The sequence below is a fragment of the Hordeum vulgare genome, chromosome 2H (genome assembly GCF_904849725.1).
Source record: "Hordeum vulgare subsp. vulgare chromosome 2H, MorexV3_pseudomolecules_assembly, whole genome shotgun sequence".
In the NCBI taxonomy this organism is placed as follows: domain Eukaryota; kingdom Viridiplantae; phylum Streptophyta; class Magnoliopsida; order Poales; family Poaceae; genus Hordeum; species Hordeum vulgare.
In genome coordinates this window covers 277,481,916-277,505,459 of record NC_058519.1, presented here as the reverse complement: position 1 = coordinate 277,505,459, position 23,544 = coordinate 277,481,916, and positions in this window count along the sequence as shown.

Sequence of the window (23,544 nt, the reverse complement as noted above, 5' to 3'; positions counted from 1 at the left end):
CGATCCCTGGTCCCTCGCTCGAGCCTGCGGGCTGGCTCCGGTCGCTCGGTTCGCAAGGTGACGCCAGGTCAGGTCGAATAAATGCAAAGTTGGGCTACACTTGGGTTGCCGGCTCAGGCTGGCTCGATCATATAAATGATCTCATTCAAGACTCAAGACGGCCTCCGATTGCCAGGAACAACAAATGCGATAAAAAGAGCATGCTCCATGTTTCTTCTTGCTAAGAGTTTTCACTCAGTGTACGGGCTACACCGCGTACCACCTCTTGCTCGCTTAATCAAGCTCGGAGGCTATGCAGCACGGCCCTTACTGGCTTAAAACAAGCTCGGGGGCTCTCTAGCCGCTCGTACGGTCCACCCTTGTAAATGGACACATAATGTATCGGCTGATCCCTGGTCCCTCGTACGAGCTTGCGGGCTGGCTCCGGTCCCCTGGTTTCCGAGGTGACGCCAGGTCAGGTCGAATACATGCAAAGTCCGGCAACACTTGGGACGACTGGCTCGAGTTGGCTCATTCAAGCCGGCCTCTGATTGGCTTATGTCTTGTTCTTTATGTCTTGATGGCTTCGGATAAGAGAAGTCAACCAGGAATCAAAAGACGGGATCATAAGACAACACGCTTGGTGACGAATATAATGCTGAATATATACACTCACAAAAGCATTGGCCCACGGCCCACGATAGTTACATCCCTCCGGGGGTAGAACCAAAAACACGGAAGGACACCGGTTACGGGACAGCGGCCTCAGTGGTCGTCTCGGCCGCTGCTCCTGATGTGGTGGCATCACCGCCTCCGGCTCCTGCCGAGGTGGTTGCACCATCTCCTCCGCTGAGGCCCCCGGCTCCGCCAATCCCGGAGTCGGCATACGCCGCACCGCTGGAGGCGGCACCAGATTCCGCAGCCGGACCGCTTCGTCGGAGCTGCCGTCGGCGTCATAGGGCAGAAGGCCCTGCAGATCTTCAGAGATCACACCGCCATCTTCACCGCGCTCCAAGACGAAGTCATCCCAGGCTGCGTACTCGGTGACGGCGCTGGCTCTCACACGGAGCTCCTCCTCCATGCCTTGCAGCTCCGCCTCTGAGCCGTCTCGCTGGGCAGCCAGCTTGCCCAAGTTCAGGTTCCGGTACCATGACTTGGACAAGCGTAGGGCCATATAAGCTCTAGACCGCGCTGCAGAGGCACGCTAGGCTTCCAGGCGCTCTCCACCCACTGCGAGCCAGCGGGCGAGCCGCCTCATGGACGCCGGCTCCATGCCCTCCGGCCACACGGCCGCCACCATTGACGAACCTGCAACCTGGAGCTGAGCCACAGACTCGCCGAGGGCGTGCAGGCGGGCCCAAAGACCCTCGATGGAAGGCGCCATCGGTCTCATGAGAGACCTCGAGGACCTCGCGCTCCCGCACCTTACTCGCATGAGTAAGGCGGGCGACTTCCTCTTGGAGGGTCGCCGCAGACTCCAGAGCATTGGCCAGCTGCATCTGCTTCTGGACAAGGGCCTCCTACTTCTTCCTCAATGCGGCGTCCTTGAGGTCCACCTCCTTGAGGTGAAGCGACGTGAGGCGGTCCACGTCGGCAGAGTAGGAGGCCTCCTTCTCCTACAGCGTGGCCCGCAACCGCTCCAACTCGACCTGGCCAGCCGCCTCGAGCTCCTTCTTCTCCGCCTGAAGAAGGTCCAGCTGCTCTTGGACCCGGCCGCCGGCGTTGCGCAGGGCATCACGCTCCGCGACGATCTCACCCAGCTGGGCTTCATGCTCGGCAATCCGGCTATCGGCCCCCCATTGCTGGTCCCGTAGCTCGTTGTACGCCTGCACCTGAGCATCATGAAGCACCTGCCAAAAGGGAGAAAAAGGGAGCAAAATTAAGATTCGACCTGGTTAAAAACCTAACCAGCCCAATTCTCGGGGGCTACACCCAGTGGGTGCGCTAGCGCACCCCCACTAAAGAAGACTACGCAGGAAAAGAGAAATCCAAGAGATTCAGACCGGTTGGCAATCAACACGCTTGATTCTCGGGGACTACACCCAGTTGGTGCACCGTCTCGCCCCCACTAATGCCAAGGTGAAGAGAAAAGGAAGTACAAAAAACCAAAGAAGGCAATGCCTCCCTGGGTGCGGGCTTCCAGGCGCTCCATGTCGCCGCATACCACGCGGGCCAACTGCTCCACCTTCGATCGGCTGCTGGTAAACATCGTCACCAGCTCCTGTATGCCGGAAAGAACGGTGCCAGCGGGCAGTCACAGGTGGGCCAAGTTCGCCGCCCGCCATGTCTTCATAGGCCGGCTCCCACCCCGGCCCCCGGCACTTGGCGCAACAGGGCCGTGCTGGGAACGACGATGGTGCCGGCTCCTGGTGCCGGCTCGGCAGTGAGCTCGGGCGCCCTCCCGACCGGCGCCACCTCCCCCGCAGGAGGCGCATGGGCCGCGTCCGGCGCATCCATGGTCTCCCCTGCGGCATTAGGGGCCGCGTCCGGCGCTGCCAGGTCCAACTCCGGCGCGTCAGGAGCCGCCTCGGCCCTGAGAGAATCAGGGATCGTCTCCAGGTCCATCTGCTCCGAGGTTGTCGGTTCAGATGGCTGGGCCCCCTCGGTCTTTGGGGCCGTCCTGGAGGCGGCCTCGCTAGCTGGCTCCTCTGCACGGGCATGTGCGGAGGGGTCATGTCTAGCCTTCGCACGCTTCTCCGCCGGCCTCTCGACCCGGCTTGGGCGAGGCTGACCCACAGCGGCCTTCCCCGCAGCCGTGTCCCACCGGCGCTTGGACTCTTTCTCAAGCTCCCTCTCGGCAGCATCAGCTGCTTCCCAGCCGGCCCGTTCGGCTGCGGAGGCGGTGTCTTCATCCGCATCCTCCGCCTCCCTGTCAAGCAAAGATCCTCAGGAACAAGGCTCATCTCAAGATGGGGAAAGGAAAAGAGGAGGAAACCATACCCTGCAACTACCGGGACCTGCCTCCGGTCAGTGCCACGGCGCCTCTTGGCGCCGCCTGCTCGCACCCCGGTTGGAGGACCAGGCGCCGGTCGGTTTATTAGAGGCCGGCCGGGAAGCTGTGGTACCCTTGCCCTTCTTCCCAGCAGCCTCGTCAGCAGCGGTCGCTCCGCCACCTTGACGCCGGCCACGCGTCAGTAGTGGGCTGTTTACCTCCTCCACCTCATCGGAGTCTTCCTCGAAGGCTGCATCAGAACAGAATGAGGCTACCTCGTCATCGTCCGTTCAGTCTGCTATGGCGTGCCGCATGTACTCACCAGACGGCTCGGTCCCTTCCGACTCCAGGGGATCTTCTGAGCCGGCGGAGGAGTCTGAGCGGGGCTCCATCGCGCCCTCGTCCTCCATCTCAGAGTCGTCGGACACCTCCAAATCAGGAACAGGCTAACGGAGGGACCCCTGCAGGGTCTCGAACAACAGCAAAAAATGAATTCAACCAAAGGCTCAGCAACGCCACCGGCTTCAAGACCAAATAACAGAGAAGAATGGAGTAAGGCTACCATCGGAGGCGGGTGAGCCCTGTTGAACGGGGACATCCCCCATGTCCATTCCCCGCCCTCATCCATGCAGGCGGTGGAGATCAGGTTCCTTCGTGCTACAGCACCCGGGGTGAACCTTTTGGTGGACAGCCGACATGGATCAAGCCGGCCGCTCATCTGGCAGACCAGATGCGGCCGCCTTTGCAGAGGCAGAATCCGACGCACCACCATGGTGGCGAGAAGGTCGCGGCCGAGGAGGCCGCTCTTCTCCAAGATGTCGAGGTAGGCACAGATAAGCGCCACCTCAGGATGCGGCCTGGGAGTCTTCACATCCCAGTTTCGCCGCGTCGGGGGAGCGATGGCGAACGGGGGCATGTTGAGGGCGTCCTGGGCCGGGTCGGCGCTCTTCACGTAGAAGAAACCCTTCTGCCAATGCTTGATGGAGTCTTGCAGAGGCATCTGGGGGAAGCCGGACTTCAGGCGATGATGCACCAACGCAGCCCTGCACGGCATCATGGAGCGCGGCCCCGTGAGCTTCTCTACCTCGGATTTCTCCATGGCGATGGATTACTGCTTGAAGAAGAACAGGTTGCACCACAGATCGACGCGAGGCTCGATCCCCATGAAGCCCTCGCACAGGACCGCGAAGGCGGCCAGCTGCAGTATGGCGTTCGGCGCCAGATGATGCGGCTGTAGGCCGAAGAACTGGAGCCATTCGGCGAAGAAGTACCTAGCCGGGAACCCGAAGCCCCGGTAGAAGTGCTCAACGAAGACCACAACCTCTCCCACGGCGGGTGTGGGGGCGGTCTCGGAGCTGGGGAGGCGCACCAGAACTTGGGAGGCCGGGGGCAACAAGCGATGGTGACGAAGCGCTTCGATGTGCCCCTCGTCGACGTCACTGCCCAGCCAGGCCCCCTGCAAGGACACCTTCTACGCCGACGACTTCTTCGAGGAGGAACCGCCGGCCATGGCTGCGGGTGGTGAGAGCTCGAAGCGGTCGGCGAGGTCGCGACGGCGAAGATGAAGAAGACGAAGGGCGTGAGCTCTTCTTCTCAGGACGCAAGGAGGAAGAGAGCGCGGATGCAGGGCGAGAAGAGGGGGAGAATGGCCTCCTCGAAACCCCCACGTCCCATTTAAACCCCCACGAAGCGTCGTGAGGAGGGGATCCGGTGCGCACCAGGCCCAATTAATCCCGTGTATTACGGGCGGTAACGCTCCCCTAAGCCCAACCGCCACGGAATAAATCCGCAGACGATCTCTCACGCGGAGGCCGAGGGGCCGTCGTGGCGGGACCCAGGGTCCAGGCCCGGTCCCGTCAGCAGTAATCGCCATCATTACGCCAGGCGGGGCCTGGCACGTGGCGTTCTCCGGGCTAGTTACGACCGGACCGAGGCGTCGCTTCAAAGCCACCTGGTTCCGAAGCCGGCGTCCATCGCCACGAATAACAGCCAAAATATCAAGACAAATCAACAAGCCGGTGAGGCCGCCCGCCCGCAGGGGGCGGACCTCGTCAGCTTCGGGGACTACTGTCGGGGGGATAACCCCGGGGTAGGCTCATCAAGCCTATTCCTTCATTTATGGCCCAATGGACATGAACGTATGAAGGTACCCAAGGCCCAAGTCTTCTGACTGGCTAGGCATCACCTACCGGCTGGACGATGAGGCGGCCACCTTTCTGGCAGGCCAGGCAACCCCTGCCGGCTAGAATCCAGGCGTCCTCCCCTTCAAAGCCGGCCTGGTCCCGCCAGCCGGACGAAGGAGGAGGTGGGCACACTCAAGCCGGCTGACCAAGCAGGCTAGCCGGCCAAGGATCACAAGTCACATCAGATCGTAGGTCAGGAAGAGACCTCTCGATTAAAGGTAGCTACGCGTCAGCAAAGGTATAGGATCAGGGCGCCCGACAGGTACGAGCGTCGGCGGCCACGCCGCTGACCTACCCCGGCTCTGATCCATCACCTAGCATAGTGTTGGACCATCACATTCCCACTCCATTACTGCACTCGGCATGGGGAACAGTGGAGGCGGTCGTACTACCTACCCATGAAGAATCTCGCGGGCAACGCTTGACGTACAACGCGTGCTCAGCGTCAGCCTTACGCGAGATCCCCATTGGCCAGCCGGCGGGTCCCAGAGGCAATCGAGACCATGCAGCCGGCGGGCCCCTCATCGACAAGACAAGACCCTTGTGGGCCCGTGGCCAGCCGGCGAAGCAGCCAGCCGGGTCCCACGCTTGTACCCTTTATCCATATTGTAGGCCGGCGGGTTCGTCTATAAAACCCCTCGGTCGCCCCCCATGCAAGGGGGCCGATCCTTCGCCAGTCATTCAACACGATACATTCACCAACCACACAGAGAGAGGTAGAGACGAGCCGGCTGGTCCCCTCTTCCTCCTCCCAACACCGCTCCAGGAGCGACATTGTACTCTGTTCCAATACATCAAACACTCCAGCAGGATTAGGGGTATTATCTCTACGGAGAGCCCTGAACCTGGGTACATCGTGCGTCCCGTGCGTGTACCAACCTCGTTCCCAGCCCCCACCTTTGTCCCTTCGGTTCTCATCGACTTTAGCCTAACTATGGCATATGTTGTGAGTATTCACCGACACTTGTATAGCTTTGGCCTTTGTCTTTGGCTGCAGATTCTTGTACACGATATCTGTCCAAGGAGCCTTCCTGGCGTTCTTCTTGGCCTCATGTGTGACGAAGAGGTAGTTGAACCACTACACCACCCAATATATTTCAATCCATTGGATGTGAGTGTTGCGCTATTGGTAACTTTCACCACATTCAGAATTGTACATCTCATAGAGATCTGGTGGAAGATCCTTGGCAGTATTCAGACATCTCTGTATTCCACACTTCTTTGGAGTGTTGTATCTGGCCATTGTCTTCGACTTGGTCAAAGAATTTGTAGTTGGGTTTATATGAGAGCTGGCTCCAGGTGAGTTCAAATGAATCTGCAAATAGTCTGCAAATGAATTTAGACTATGAGATCCTAGTGATTCCGACGTGGACATTTACCTATGAAAGAATTAGAGATGTCGGGGCATAGACGAGGTCATATGCATTCTCAAAAGCTTTTGAAGATAAAATATTGTCTGAACATACTAACCTCATTCACGGAAGACGTTCACTTTGGCTCAAGATAAGGTGGTTTCAGATTTGTACAACTCTGAGAATTTGCACAAGTGAGAAATTAACCCACAATTTTAACATAAGTATGAGTATTCAGCAAGTAACGATAGACGTGTTGAGATCTGTCACATCTAAAGTGGAAAAAACAGCTTTCGAAGATTTATGGTAACTTTTAGGATCAAACACATTGTAAAAAAATTAGCAATTACTTACCACGATGAAGAATGAGATGAACTATTCGACGAGGCGAAGAGGCCGCGCAATTCAATCTGCCACACCCTATATTGGTGGTGGCAAACACGTAATGGGTGGCCAGAGAATATGGTCGCGGATGGCTTGCGTATATCGACGAGGAAGTCGCGATAGCGAAGCGCTTCTTCTCCGACGACGATGGCGTGCAGCGATGGTGCTAGAGTTTGCAGCTAGGAGGCGGAGATGGAGAAGAGTAATAATGGAGCTGGGGCTATGTATTTATAAGGATGGGGTGAAATAGGAACTTCTGATAATTTTGGATGGATTTTCCCCAGAAGCTTCAGCTTAGTAGGGCTCGTGGCAAGCATGCAACACATCTGACAACCCACAATCTCCAATATGTTGCGCCAGGCGCGGGAATTTTGGTGCTTTTGGCGGTAGAAAGATAAATGTGCAAAACTATTAACTTCTTGGTTGAATTTGTCTTCGGCAGACAAGGATCCTGCGAAGACAATCAACTCGTGTCGGTTAGAACGCATATGACTGGAATTGAACAATGTTAGGTGAGATAAGCATAGATGTGGTATAAGGGTCTAATAACATTTTCCTAGATAAAAGTCGAAAATATAGCTATAGGCAAGATGCTATAGAGGAAAAACCTCCATAGTGTCTCATATGACATTCAAATAACAAGTGTTCAAGTTCGAAGACAAACACCAAATTTGTAGATAAACTCAAAACTTTGAAGACATAGATGATAATATGAAGGTAAAAGCAATGCCTTCATGAGGGCTTGGTGCGGTTTCCCAACATATAAGAATGTTTGACCCAGACAAGGCGCACAACTATCGTGGCGCTCTGAAGTCATATTCTTCATTATTGTATTCATACTTGGAGTGTATGTCTTCATGAATTGAAGACAAACGTTACTTTGTGTGTTGTGCATCAAAGTCATCTACATGCATAAGCGTTGGGATGTGTGTCCATTCACTGTACATTTGAGGATTCTAAGATATTTAGCTCACACCGCCGCTTGCAAAACATCTTCTCATCCAAAGGCTTCGGGAAGATATTAGCCAATTGCTATTCTGACTTCACAGATTCGATGATGATGTCGCCCTTCAACACATGATTATAAAGAAAATGATGGCATATCTGAGTGTGCTTTGTCTTCCGTGTTGTACTGGGTTGCAGGTGATCTTGATAGCACTATCATTGTCACAGTAGAGACATACTTTCTTATCGTTGTTGTCGTAGACCTTGAGAGTTTTCTTCATCTAGAGAAGTTGTGTATAGCACGCGACAGCAGCAATGTATTCAGCTTCATCAATGGAGAGTGAGATGCAGTTTTGCTTCTTCGAAGACCAACAGACCACTAATCGTCACCAGCAAAATCTCAGTCGGAATAGCCAATAAGATCAAGCTTGGAGCCCTTTGGATACAATAATCCTAGTGTTGGGGCGTGAGCCAAATATCTAAGTATTCGCTTCACCACGAGGTGATGGGACTACTTTGGTGCCGCTTGGGATCGGGCACACATGTAAACGCTATGCATTATATCTCGCCTAGATGCAGATGGGTACAATAAAGAGCCAATCATGGAGCGATATACCTTCTGATCAAAATCTTTCCATTTTTTGTTAGTGTAGAGGTGGCCGTTTGTTGGCATTGGGTCTTGTAGCCTTTACAATCTTTGATGCAAAATTTCTTGAGGCGGTCCTTAAGGTACTTCTCTTGTGATATCAAGATCCCATTTGGCTGCTCTCGAATCTGAAGCCCTGGGAAGAACTTCAGCTCTCCCATCATACACATCTGATATTGCCCTTGCAAAATGAAGCTAAACTCATCACTGTATGATTGTTAGTACATCCGAAGATAATGTGATCAACATAGATTTGACATACAAAAAGTTCACCATCAAAAGATTTAGTGAAAAGAGTAGGATCGAGTGAACCAGGTTTAAAGCCTTTCTCCTTGAGAAATTCCTTGAGTGTGTCATACTAGGCTCTTGGTGGCCATACAATGCCTTGTTGAGCCTGTCGACCATGGTAGGGTGTTTTGGATCTTCAAACCCTCGTGGTTGAGCAACATATACTTCTTCCTCAATCTTACCATTGAGTACTGCACTTTTGATATCCATTTGGTATAAGCATATATCATGATGGTTAGCATAAGCAAGCAATAAGCGTATGCCTTCGAATGTAGCCACATGTGCAAATGTTTCATCAAAATCAATACCCTCAACCTGTGTGTAGCCTTGAGAGACAAACCGAGGCTTCATTCTGACGACTTGGCCAGATTCATCCCGCTTGTTAAGGTAGATCCACTTTGTGCTAATGACATTGTGCTTGAGTGTATCGAGACGCTTGACTAGGTCACATACGTAGTTGATCTTGAATTGATGAAGCTCCTCTTGCATGGCTTCAATCCATTTTGATTCAATGAAGGCTTCATCTACTTTGTGGGCTCTGAGATAGACATAAATGCAAACTCCCGACAAAAGTTAGCCAATTGGTTAGCTCTTGAGCGAGTGAGAGAACATGCTGCATTGATGTTGTCGAGCATCTTGTCAATTTGAACTTCATTTGCCACACAACGATGAGCAGGTCGAAGACTTTCTTAGTGTCTTGTATTCATCAAGCATAGTGTGAGCCATCTCAATAAGTGTCATGTTCTTGCACTCCACAACACCGTTATGTTGTGGTGTGTATGGAGCACAGTACTCGTGAGTGATACCAGGAGAGTCAAGAAACGCATCCATACCCGTGTTCTTGAATTCCGTTTAGTTGTCACTCCTGAGATGCTTGATCTTGACGTTGTAGTTGGTCATGCACCTATTTGCAAAGCGCCTCAAGACATCCTGCACTTCACTGTTATAAAGAAAGATGTGCACCCAAGTATATCTAGAGTAATGATCAAAAATTATGTAGCCATATGGATTTGCAGTAGTAGAGAAAGTGGAATACTGAGTAGGTCCAAGTAACTCCATGTGGAGCAGCTCAAAGGGACTAGAAGTCGTCATGATAGTCTTCGAGGGACGTTTAGCCCTAGTCATCTTTCCGGCTTCACAAGCACCACACAAACGGTCCTTCTTGGACTTTACACCCTCGACGCCAATGATGTGATTCTTCTTGCTGAGTGTATCCAAGTTATTCATACCAACGTGTCCTAGCCGTCGATGCCATAGCGACCATTCTGAAGCCTTTGATAGAAGACATGTGGTGACCTGTGGTCGTGTAGAGAAGTCTACAATGTATAGACACCCCTTCGAAAACCTTCAAAGAATTTGGTTTTGTCAAAGGCCATTAGTGCAATGCATCTAAATTTGCCAAAATTGACAAGCCTATCAAGATCATATAGCATTAAGACAAACATTAAGTTGTATCCAACGGATTCGACAAGCATCACATTTTCATGTGCCAATCTCTTGATATAGCAACTCTACCTAGTCCCATTACCTTGATGCTGCTTTCGTCGGGAAAAGATGATGTGATCTTTGGTTGCAGGTCGAAGAGTTGACTCCATCAATAGGCTTCGATCACCAGTCATGTGACTAGTGCATCCACTGTCTATGATCCATTCGGTTGGACTGGATTTGCCTTCATGCATTGAGAACTAGTCTTATTCACCAAGGCATGCAGCAACGTCATGCATTGATGATGATATACATAGTAACAATGGACGATATAAATGGTAACACCATTTTCATGTGTTTTCTTCCATTCAGACAAGAAAGTTTTTCGGGTCCCTAGAGATAGTATTCAAGTTAGGCCTCATTCTCTCTAGAGACCCAATGCTGCATGAAGATATTAATTCTTCTTATGCACCCACATCCTGAGGGGTGGCTTAGAATCAATAAGACGGAAAGCATCATCAGAGAATTTAAGCAATTTAGACCTAATAGCATGTTTCACAAGAGGGTTAGAACACTCAAATGAATATGTAGAGAAGTTTTAAGTTGTGTGAACATAATGGTTTACGCCATAGTGTTGATATTCATGAGGCTTTTGAGTCTTCCCTGTGAAACATAGTGGTTAGTGACATCATGTGAAGTTGTCTTCTCAAAGACATTGATGTGGGCAATGTCTTCTTCTTGAGAGATGTCATCCTTACACTCACAGGGAGCTTCTCAAGAAGACATTTGGGAACCCAGATCCTCTTCATGGGTGAACTGTTCCTGCAGTTAGTGCCAATGAACCTTGCAAATACTTCCCCATTTTGGCATTTCAATAGTTTCGAATTGGAATCAAAGGATTCATGATTAGCACGGGTAAAGAGAGATAATATGGATGGATCAACTGTGGGGCCCTTTGCAACAACCCATGTGGTTTTGGGATACTGTTCAGCCTTCCAATGAGGTCCATCAGGATTGATGTTTCTTTCGAAGCCAACAACCTCTCTCCTAGGGTTTTTGTTGAGGATTGTCTTTTTGAGGACATCACACAAAATCGGATGTCCCTTCAGACTTTTGTACATACCTATCTCAAACAAGGTCTTAAACCTGTCATTGTCATCAGTGATGGTAGTAATTTCCTCAGGCGAGGGGTTAGATACCACAAATACAGTTGAAGATATTGCATTTTAAAAAGCATTTGAACATTCAGTAGTGGAATCATTAGCTTCACGAGAAAGGCATTTTAAGCATGCAATATCAAATGCCTCGTGAGCATACTGATCTGTTCAGCAAGAAGTGAGTCATTTTCCTTCCGAATATCCTCATAAGCCTCTTTAAACTTCTCAAGATCAAGTTTTCTTTGAAGATATTCAGGAGAAAGCTTATAATGATCACTTAAGATAGAGAGTCATTAAGATTTTGGAGATCATCAAACCTTGAATAAAGATCACGCATATCTTTTGCCATATCTTCATTCACACTCATCTCGCTGCACAACAGGTCATCGCTTTTCTCTAGAGTTAGTTGCATTTTCTCCATAGCATTTTTTCTTGGTAGAAATTTTGACAAATGTATAATAGCTAGGTTTCAAGTCATCATCAGTTTCAACTTCGCTATCAGAGTCATAGTGTGAAGATTCTGAGGATACCTTGGAGCCTTTTACCATGAAGCATTACGCTGGAGCATTGCCATCGTCACTGGCTTCATTGTTGATCAAGTCACCATTGTCTTCGGAGTCGAATACAAATTAGGCAAAAAATGCAGAAGCCATTGCGAATCCTGCAATTTCAGAATTAGACTCCTCCCAAATCCCTCTTCGGCTTCAGACCCAGATTCAGCATCAGAATCCATCTCCTTGCCAAGAAAAGCATGCACCTTGGAGCTCTTCTTTTGTGACAAAGGCTTGGATGAAGGCTTCTGATACTTGTTCTTCTTTTTGTCATCATAATCATTATTCTTGCTCTTCTTCTTTGATTGCTTCTCCCAACAAGGACAATCAACGATGAATTGACCTACTTTCTTGCACTTGTGACAGGATTGCTTCTTGTTGTCACGCGAAGACATTTCACCAGATTTCTTGAAGTCACGCCTTCACGACTTTGCAAAGCGTTTTGACTTGGAAAACTTCTGGAACTTTTGTACAAGCAAAGCAAGTTTTTTGCCAACGTCTTTGACACCATCAGAACTACATTTAGATTTGCATTGGGATGTAGACACAACCTTTGCCATTAGTGCACAAGAACGACCTTAGCTGGAACCATTGATTTCCCCTATTCCAGCTTGCCGGAATTCTTTAGTGTTGAGGCTCTGAAGTGTATCAGCATGATCCAATTCTTTGAAGTTAGTGTGTTCTTGGATCATGAGGGCAAGAGTGTCAAAGGAACTGTCAAGAAATCTCAATAGCTGCTTCACGACTTCATGTTTGGTGATATTAGTGTCGCCAAGCGCATTTAGCTCATTTGAGATATCAATGAGACGATCAAAAGTGAGTGGACATTTTCATTGCCAAGCTTCTTGAAGCGATTTAACGTGTTGTGGAGCACATCTACACGCGAGTCTCTCTGAGATGAGACACCTTCATTTACTTTGGATAGCCATTCCCAGATTTTCTTCGCAACCCCAAGAGCACTCACACGGCCGTACTGTCCTTTGGTTAGATAACCACTAATGATGTTCTTGGCGGTGGAGTCGAGTTGAGCAATTCTCTTCACATCAGCAGCAGTTACACCTTCACGAATCTTGGGAACACCAGCAATGAAGACATACAAAAGGTCGTTGTCAATGGCTTTGAGATACATGCGCATCTTGTTCTTCCAGTATGGGTAATCAGTGCTATCGAAGACAGGGCACGTTTTGGAAACCTTGATTATCCCTCTGGCCCACATAGCCAAAACTCTAGGTGGTTAAAACGAAACACAGAACAAGGGAGTACCTTGCTTTGATACGAAATGAAAGTGCTAGCTATCGACTAGAGGGGGTGAATAGAATATTTTTATGAAAAGCTTCGAAACAATAAATGTATTCAAAGTTAAGTGGAAGCGATACACAATTGGGTGGGGATAAGTATCAAGGATCTAAGTAAAGCATGCGATACTATGAAGACATCCAATCATGCAAAGCATATTTATCATGCATTCTAAAATATATCATAGATAAACTTAGGTAGTTTGAATATAAACACCAGTTAGGAATGCCTTAGAAGAATGTCTTCGAGTGAGATGATCAAGCAATGGCTTCACAGTACAATAAGTAAAGAGAGTGAATGATAGAACCAATAGCTTGACAAAGACATAGGATTTGTTGGACCAGTTCCAGTTGCTGTGAAAAGTGTACATCTGGTTGGGGAGGATTATACCTCGTCTTCACCTTGATCCCCTTGAGCCGAAGTCTCTCAGACAGCGCCCAATTACTCAGGAAAGTATTCATGAATACTTCCGAACCCCGTACAAAATTGGTCACCCGTCAATCCACAATGACTCTTGGATTGGTCTAGATCTTGGTCACCTGGCAATCCACAATGACTCTTGGATGCACTAGACCACAATGTGTATCTGTCTGGAAGATCACAGTCTTCAAGTGTAACAAGTTTTCAGTTCTCTCAGAACAAAATGACTTCGGTAATGCTCAAACACTCTGTCTCTAGGTGCTTGGGTTTATCCTTGCAGGATAGTTCTCTCTCTCAATGTCTTCGAGGTGGGTTGCTCCAAAATGACAACAACCATATCAACTCTGAGCAGCCACCAACTTATGGTGGAGGGGGTGGGCTATGTATAGCCAACACGCGATATGATTGAAATGACACTCGCTCAATGTCACACCCTATGTTTGTACCAGTTTGCCACATTATGGTTTTACAAAATTTAGAACCAACTACAACTTTTTGTGTGCGTGTGATGATTGATTTGGTTGGTACTTGGTTGTATGATTGGTTGTCTTTTAAATCACAGAAATTACTCTTCTCTCAAGAATTCATTTCCTTGACCCCAAACCCTTGCCCAATGATAATGCCATGTGTATAGGACTAGAAACTACATTTATAAAATATTATTTAGATGAAAAGGGCATTTATTTATTTTAAGCTTTCAAGAAACCCCGAGTTGATATTTGTACTACAAGTCCTCAATTTAGGAGGGATGTTTTACCCAAAGAATTTTTTTGGATCCTATTATCAAATGGACTTTCCAAAAGCAAAAAACAATTACTTTAAAAGTTATTTTCCTATTTTATTTAAATACCTTTTTCTGAAGCCAGAAATGATCTTGTGTGGATAAAAAATATTTTCTTGCTTTAAAAATATTTGAGAAAAATTACGGAAACTTAGTGGACATATATTTTCCATAAGAGTTTCAACACATGGTCATGTTCAAAATATTGGAAAAAAACTCCTCAAAACCCTTTGTGCCTATTTGAAGCTTAGGAAATATTACTATAGGAAATATTCTCAATAAATTCCAGGAAAATTCTAGCAAGTCACACATCATATATGTGGCGATCCTGAAAAGTTTCATCTCAATCCATGTAGATTTGGTTCACCTAAATACCCCAAAACCCTCTTTGTCGAGAACCAAATTGGAGCAACCTTACATTGCCAAGTTTGTCTAGTTGGTCCCAAGCTTTACATGAGTGATCTAGCCCCAAATAAGGATGCTACACCAAGTTGTGCATTTGTGGGTGTTTATTTGATTTTGTCTATTTTTAGGGATTTTCATGTTTACATTGCCAACTTTGCTCAAATGAGCTCAAACTTGGTGACCGCTACTTATTTTACCCCCAATTACATCTTGTTAAGTTTCAGTGTTATTGGGAAAAGGGATCTTACACAAAACATCATCAAACACCTTCTGACAGAATCCCAAAATCACTGCTAGGGCATCCAAAGCTATCCTACTTCACTTGAACTTTTTACCACAACTTCCCTAGGCCCAAGGCATTTCCAGTAGCCACCCCAACGACTATCTCCCTGATTGCATGGGGTGAAAACCCACCTGTTGCCCCCTGGACAACATCTTTCTTCCTCTCTCTCAGCCTCTCCTCTCTTTTTGCCAGCATCCAGGGCATCCAAGTCCCTCTCCTAGTAGTTTACTCCCCCTGCAGCTTTAGGACACAAGTGGATGCGCCAGAGCGTGTAAGTGGCGCAATAATGTCGCCCATAGTCTCACTATGGAGCCTTCCACAGAGCATCCGAGAGTTGACCTCGGTTGTGCAACCACCTCGTACATCCCCGCGTGGGAGGAGCAGTGCACCGATGTACGCAAGACGCCAGGGCAATACGCCCTCCTTCCTGCCCCACCTGCTTCCCCCTGCCACATGCGCGCGCTGCTGCCCGAGCCCTCCAACCGGTGAGCTCAGACACGCTACGCTACGAGGCCCTCCCCTTTGTCCTCTCCCCGTGGTGCATCCCCGCAGTCTCACTGACCTCGCCTGCACCTCTCATTCATGCCTCCATAGCCTAAGTGATCGACCCCAAGCTCCCCCACGCGCCCAACACCCTGTCCCCATTGCGCGCCTATAAAGGGGCCTCCCCGAGTCCCTCTCTCCCCTTTGGACCCTCTCATACCACATCAATCGAGCCGCAGAGCCACTCTCTCCTCCCCTCGAGCCCCATGTGCTTAGAATCGAGCTCGACGTTGCCGCGTTGGGGCTCCGTCTATCTCAGGGTACAGGCCCACTCTGGATCTACTTTCTTCCCTGTTAGAACCACATCATGTTATAGATGCCTCTCCTCCTCTCCCCCGTTCTTTTTCTACAGGAATCACCTCTGGCGACCACCCTCCTGAAGCGCCTCCGCCACGGGACCTCACCGCCGGTGACTCCCTGCACCTTAGCTCCTCTCACCACCACCAACCGAATGGCAGGACCATGTTGGTCTCATTCCCATCATCACCGAGCCCAGTCATGCCCCATCTCGTCACCGGTGATCTCCCCCTTGCCCCGGTCGAGAGGTAGAAGATCACTGCAAGGTGGGACCCCGCGTGTCAGCCTCTCCCCATCTCTCTCTCTCTCGCTGACAGAAGGGGCCCGCGTGGAGGTTTAAATTGAAACATCCCCCGGGCACCCCATCACTCCCCTGGCCCAATTTCATCTGGGATGGTTGTGCTTGCACTGGTTTCGGCCCACAAGGCACAACGACTTTTCATTTTCCAATTTAGCAGAAAGTTGCAAAAATCCCCCAGGATTAAATAATAGTCCAAATGTAGTGATTCAAATCCTATTTTTTTTCTAAAAACCTAAGTTATTTAATGGTATAGCTTGTGTAATTTTCACAGAACTTTTACACACTATTCATTTAAAAACCTAGTTTTAAATATTTTAACTGTCTGTTAAAATTGTTTTCAAAACTTTTACACTTCAAAACCACAATCCAATAAATTTTACCAAGCTTATAAGTAAACTACTACTTTACAAAAATAGTGTGAGATTTTTAGGAAGACTTTAATTTTTCCGTCTTTGTCGTGCTCTGATTATTTCCGTTATATTTGTAATGATAGATTACATTGTTAACGAAGTTCTTGGACCACAAGACTTTGAAGACCCCGAGAACTTTGTTGATCCAAGCAAGCAGCCCTTCGACCATGTCTAAGAAACTACTTTTATGCATGGCATATGGCACTTCGTTCCGATGCATTGAACCATGTTGAATTGGTGACCACCTTGGTGGGTTGTTTCCGATAACTCCTCGTCGATACTTTTACTTGGGCATGACCCTACCTTCCTATGAGGGTTGTTCGGTTGGGAATTCGTTAGGTTGCTATGTAGATGCTATGCAAATTGGGATGGGAATATGCATGGTGATGGAAAGGAAAATATTTCAAGGGCTTTTTGAAAACCCCGTCGGGTGCCACTAATACCCAAGGGATATGGTGTTTAGTCGGGTGATCACTTGAGAAACAAGTGGTGTACTGAGGAAAGTTGTGTGTGTGTGGTTGAGAAAAAAAGGAGCTATTTAAGATTTGGTGCCCATCCCAACCTTTCATGTGCAACCACGATACCCCTTTATGGGACGGGGATTTGTTGGTTACCTTGGTCGATGCTAGCAGAGAGCCTGCATTACTAGTGGCGGGAGTGGCGTGGTCACTTTCGAGACGGGGTCGTGCCTGGTAGGGCGACCAAGAAATATTTTTACAAGCACCAGGCACACAGTTGCGTGCCCTCATGGATGGTACAATCTAGAGCGAGGCTCATATGATGTACATTGTGAGGGATGGCACCAACGAGTGGACTCCTTGTTTAGTGTCTCCAAGGGAAAGGCATTGTTTGGGTGCTTACCTCGGGTATATAATATATCACGAGTCGTGGATGACACGGAAGTTCCCGGAGTCTTATGTGTACAGCGCGCAACCTATGAAGAGTGTAAAATTATTTGAATAGTCGTATCCACGGTCAAGGGCAGTTGGGTAATCCTGCTTAAACTACAACCAGAAGTTTTCGCATAAACCAAGTCAGCGTTTATGAGAAAGGTGATTGCGTGAGAAAGATGACAGTGTGATTCATGAGCTAAGTCAGACGACTTGGCATGATGGTTGGACATGGGATGTTCAACCCTCGGTTGATATTGATATGTGTAACCTGATCATATGGATATTGGCTACCCTATGATGCATACCACCTAAGATATTGATCATGTCATTGCACTTAAAATTAGCTTTCTGCAAATTACCTGTTTAGTGCTATTTCATGCTTTTTCATTACCTTGTTCCACGACATGGGTTGCTTGCGAGTACATTCAAAAGACTCATTGGCTTGCCACTTGTTATTTAATTGGCTAGGCATGGAAGAGCAAGAATATGGAGAAGAGTTATTGGAGACGAACATCCGAACTAGGACGCTTCCTATTCATAATGCTTGTAGGTTAAGGCAGATGGCATGGGTTCACGCTTTCGTTCAAGGATTCCGCTGCTAGTTATATTTGGTGTGTCGCCCTTCGAGGCCCTATCTATGTAAACCTTGACCTTAATGGTCTCTATTTCAATCAGATGGTATATATGGATGTAAGAGTCATGTTATTCAGCTTCTGTGTGTTCAGTGAGAATTAATCTCTAGGATCGCTCTACACATGCATTCGGTTATCACGACTTATATGTCGGGGTCCCCACATAGCTGGTATCAAATCCATCCTGACTGTAGCAAGCCTTAGTTAGCATGGACGTCAGATAGGATAACCCCCTTCGAGAGACTATACCTAGTACCTATAATTAGGAGTTTCTGCATATCTTACGTCTTCCACTCTACTTCAAAAGCAGTACTCACATCCTCCCCTTAAACCTTGTAGATGGCCGTCATACCCAAAGACCTCCTAGCATTCGGATTTCCCCTACTCCTTGAAGACAGCCTGTAGAAGTGCCAATTCCACCGAACACCAGTTTTCCTCTACCACGAGCACTGGGTTGATGCCACCACGAAGGAGTGCCACATTGATATTACATGAAGGAAAACGACTCCCCGACAAGTTGGTTCTTTGAAGGACCACATATTGAGACCCTGGTGTTAGCGGTTGAGACAGCTGCACGGAAGGCACTTGTCCACCTTCAGGACATCCTTCCAAAGATGGCTGACAAGCAAGCCACTCGCTACTTTCTTCTTAGGAAAGGTGATATTGGCGAGAGTTGGACGTTGATCCCATGCCCGGAGGATGGAACACCACTCAGATTCCAAACCTACATGAGCCTCTCTGCCGACAGTCTGGCTCACATCCTGATTAAGGAGTCTTTGAGGCTCCGCGGGGAACTTCACCACACTCGTGAGCTACTCCAACTGGCCAAGGCGAATCCAGATAAGATCTAGAAGGATGGAGACACTGATGGATGACCATCTATCACTTACAGAGGAGGAGTACTCCCATCTAGAGATGCACCCACACGTAATCGTCGCATGAGTGCGAAGGAGTATCATACGCTCTTTGCTAAACCACCAGCAAAGCATCGTCGGGATGAACCTCCTCGCCCTCTGACACCCTCGACGGGAGATGATGACCAGGAGGAAGACCCAGAGGAGTGTGAGTATGAGACCGAGCACTCCACCACTTAAATATGAGAACCCCTATGGTAGGATAAGTCATGTATCCCTCATTCGAAGTCGAGATTGTGTAATGGTTCATATGAAACCATGTGCGCTTGTTGTTTGTTTTATTGTTTGCGTTTTTGTGCAAGTAGCACTTTTTTACTTAGGCAACATGTAAGAGACTGCATCGCCTATCTTATCTTAATACTATGTGCTGGGTCTTTCGAACTTTGACTCTTAAGCTTGCACTGTGCCGACCCCCTTGGGCACATTTTCCTCTTGTTGTTGTTTCTTTCGTCTATTCCAGTTGATTCAGTTGGCCGCTCCAAATAGGATGGTGACTGCTTCCCGCACTAATGCTTTTGGCAACCCCAGCACAAGCAACACAAGCCAGCAGCTAGAGGCCGGTGGTTCTGCTCAACATGGAAATCACCAGGAGAAGCCATGAGGCGCATTCCCCTACCACCACCTCCACCGAAGAACATGACTATAGCTCAGTTCCTCCAAGTTCTTTGGGAGGAGCCCCAAGCCAACTCTGCTGCTATACAGCCGATGGCTCAGACCCTCGTGAACAACCAACAGCAAGGCATAGATGTCAATGGACACTCCACTCTATCATAGTTCATGAGGAGTTCGCCCCCGACCTTCACCGAGCAACCGGACCTTTGGTTGTCGATGACTTGATCCGCACCATTGAGGACCTCCTTGCATTGGTCAACTGCAATGAGGACCGTGAGAAGGTTCTCTATGCATCTCACTACCTTGGAGGTACTGCCAGGGCTTGGTGGGATGGATTCAATGTCATTCAAGGCGAGCATGTGATCACCTGGGATGATTTCTGGCAAGGATTTCACACTGCCCATATCCCTTCAAGGATTATTGCCATCAAGAAGCGGGAATTTCCAGTGCTGAAGCAAGGAAGTGGTTCCGTCAAGGAGTACCTATAGAAGTTCAACCTCTTGTAAAGATATGTGTTTGATGGTGTCAGCACCGATGGAGCCAAGATAGAAAGATTCATGGAAGGACTCCAACAATCACTACAATATCAACTTGTTGTCTGTGACTGCCGGAATTTCTTGGAGCTAGTGAACAAGGCCCTTATGCTTGAAGACAATCGCCGTGCCATGGAAGGCACCCACAAGCTCAAGATGATCACTAGCGGTAGTTCCACCAACCAGAAGACTCGCCCCTTGCAACTAGCCCTAGCAAAGCCAAGCTATCGACCTCAGCAAGCCAGGACTCCTACACCTTGTTCAACCTACCAGCCTCAGACGTACGCCAACCCGAGGCTGGCATAGGACAATCCCAATAACAACAGAGGTGGGAAAACCAACAACTTGGGGAAAGTCACATGCTTTGGGTGTGGCCACCGTGGACACATCTCAAAGCAGAGCTCCAACAAGAAGCCAGATGCACCTCGCCCCAATGCGCCAAACCAAGGACAAGGCCGTGGAGCACCACCCAGGAATCAAGCTCCACAGAAATAACCCAACAATGGCAAAGCTCGTGTGAACCACGTCACCGCAGAGGAAGCCCAGGAAGACCTGGACGTTATAATGGGTACGTTCCTTGTCAACTCAACCCCAACAATATTTCTATTTGATTATGGTGCTTCACATTCTTTTGTTACCCAAAAGTTTGCGCAAGAGAGTGGTATGAAGCCTAGACCTTTGGGTAGTCACCTGGCGGTACAAACCCCGGGTGCATTTTTAAGGTCTAAGATAGGATGTAAAGGCATTGGGATCAATATCAACGGGGTAGACTTCCAAGCAGACCTCATAGTTTAGGATTCGCTAGGCTTGGACATTATCCTGGGCATGAATTGGTTGACAAAGCATTAAGCCTTGTTGTATTGTGCCAAGAGGACCATTAGTATGACAATAGCCAAGGAGTTAAATTCAAGTTTGTTCCGAACCCTACCTCCGCTCAAGCCCCTCGGGTAAATTGCCTCACAGGAATTGAGTTGGACCAAGTACTAGTGGTATGTGAATACGTGGATGTCTTTCCTGATGACCTGCGTGGAATGCCCCCTGACCGTGGCATTGAGGTCATTATTGAACTAATGCCCGGAGCAGGACCCACCTATAAGAATCCCTATAGAATGGGATCCAAAGAGTTGGCTGAACTAAAGAAGCAACTCGCTGAGTAGCTAAGAAATGGATTTATTCGCCCTAGTGCCTCTCCTTGTGGATCGCATGTTCTATTCATGTCAAAGAGGGATGGAACAACCAGACTTTGTATTGGTTACCATCCTCTCAATGAGGTCACAATAAAGAACACGTACCCACTCCCCAATATTGAAGACATGTTCGATCAGCTGAATGGTGCCAAGGTGTTTTCAAGATCGATTCGAGTGTGGGTACTATCAGTTGAAGATCAGACCCGAGGATATTCCGAAGACGGCCTTTGTGACAAGGTACGGCCTATATGAATACACGGTCATGTCGTTTTGTTTAGCCAATGCCCCAACCTACTTCATGTACCTTATGAACAAAATCTTCCTGGAGTATTTGGACAAGTTTGTCATTGTCTTCATTGATGACTTACTCGTCTTCTCCAAGTCTGAAGAAGAACATGATCAACACTTGAGGATGGTCCTGGACAAGCTTCGAGAGCACCAGCTTTATGCCAAATTCAGCTAGTATGAAGTCCCGCTTCATGAAGTTGGATTCTTGGGCCATGTGTTGGCAACAGAAGGATTGTCAGTTGATCCTGCCAAGATTGAAGCCGTGATGGAGTGGCAATCTCCGACCAATGTGAAGGAAGTTAGAGGCTTCCTCGGACTCACTTGATACTACTGCAAGTTCGTCGAAGGATTCTCAAGCACCGCCCGACCAATGACTCAACTCCTAAACAAGGACAAGAAGTTCAAATGGATGGCACGGTGTGAAGAGAGCTTCCAGGAGCTCAAGAAGATATTGACAATGCCCCAGTTTAGGCCACTCCCCATATTCACAATGAGTTTGTGATATATTGTGATGCATCGAGAACCGGGCTTGGTGGTGTTCTGATGCAAAAAGGTAGAGTCGTAGCCAAGGTGGCCCACTTCACTCCATTAAAAACCTCCTATGATGGGCACAAACTAGCCACTATGTACATTGAGCGTATTATGAGCCTCCATGGAGTTCCAAAGGAGATCGTGTTATATCGAGGTACATAGTTTAGCTTGATATTTTGGAAGCAGTTTCACGAAACCTTGGAAACCGAACTATCCTTCAACACCGGTTTTCACCGTTCGACAGGTGGACAAATGAAACGAGTAAATCAAATAATCGAGGGCATGCTCCGTGCCTGTGTTTTGTCATATGGAGCCAAGTGGGAAGATTGTTTGGCCTTTGCGGAGTTCTCCTACAACAACAACTATTAGTCCAGTCTACAGATGGCATCACTTGAGGTGTTGTACGAACACAAGTGTCGCACTCCCCCCAATTGGTTCGACATCGGGGAAGGACTAGTTTTTGGATTAGATATTCTCCGGGAAGCAGAAGAGCAAGTTCGACTAGTCAAAGAGCGTATGGAGTAAACTTCTATGCTCGAGACCATGTCTACCTACGGGTAACACCTCTAAAGGGAAACAAGCGCTTCCACGTTAACGGAAAGCTCGCACCAAGGTATATTGTCCCCTTCAAGATCACCATAAAGCGAGGGGAAGTTGCCTACCAACCAGAAATACTATCCGAACTTTTGGATGTGCATAACGTCTTTGTGAGGACCCCGACTTACGAGTCGAGATCGTCGAATGTACGTGCTCAGTGATCCCAGAGATCAATGCTCACCGAATACACAGATGCTGAATAATAAGAGTCTTACATCCAACATACTGAAATATTACAACACATGACCAATAAGGTGAAGTTCACAAGGTAGGGCCTATAAGGACATATCACACTAATACAACTAGTAGCGGAAACCACGGGGCTAAGCGGGTGCACATGCCATCAGCCTACACCAACATGCATTCTGACTGGGAAGTGTCCTAGTTCGTAGGGTCGTCTCCAATGACGTACTCTTCTCCAAACTCCGGTCCTTCCATGTCTGGTCAATAATATAACCAGTGACAAGCCACTGAGTACATTGAATGTGCTCGCAAACAGCCCATGATACGAATAATGCCATTGGTAGGATAACAAGTAATATGCAATAACGATGGATAGTAGTTTAAGTGTAAATAAACATGATCATGAATGTGCAACATAAGCTAGATGGTATTTAGAAGAACATGTTAGATATATCAACATATCTGTGATGGGTTGAACACTCCGCGTTCTCCCGATATGCCAAGTGACCAAACTTGGTCATATCAACTCTTTCTCAGAATACACCATTAAACACACACACACACACTTGGTTTATGCGGAAACGACTAGACGGAGT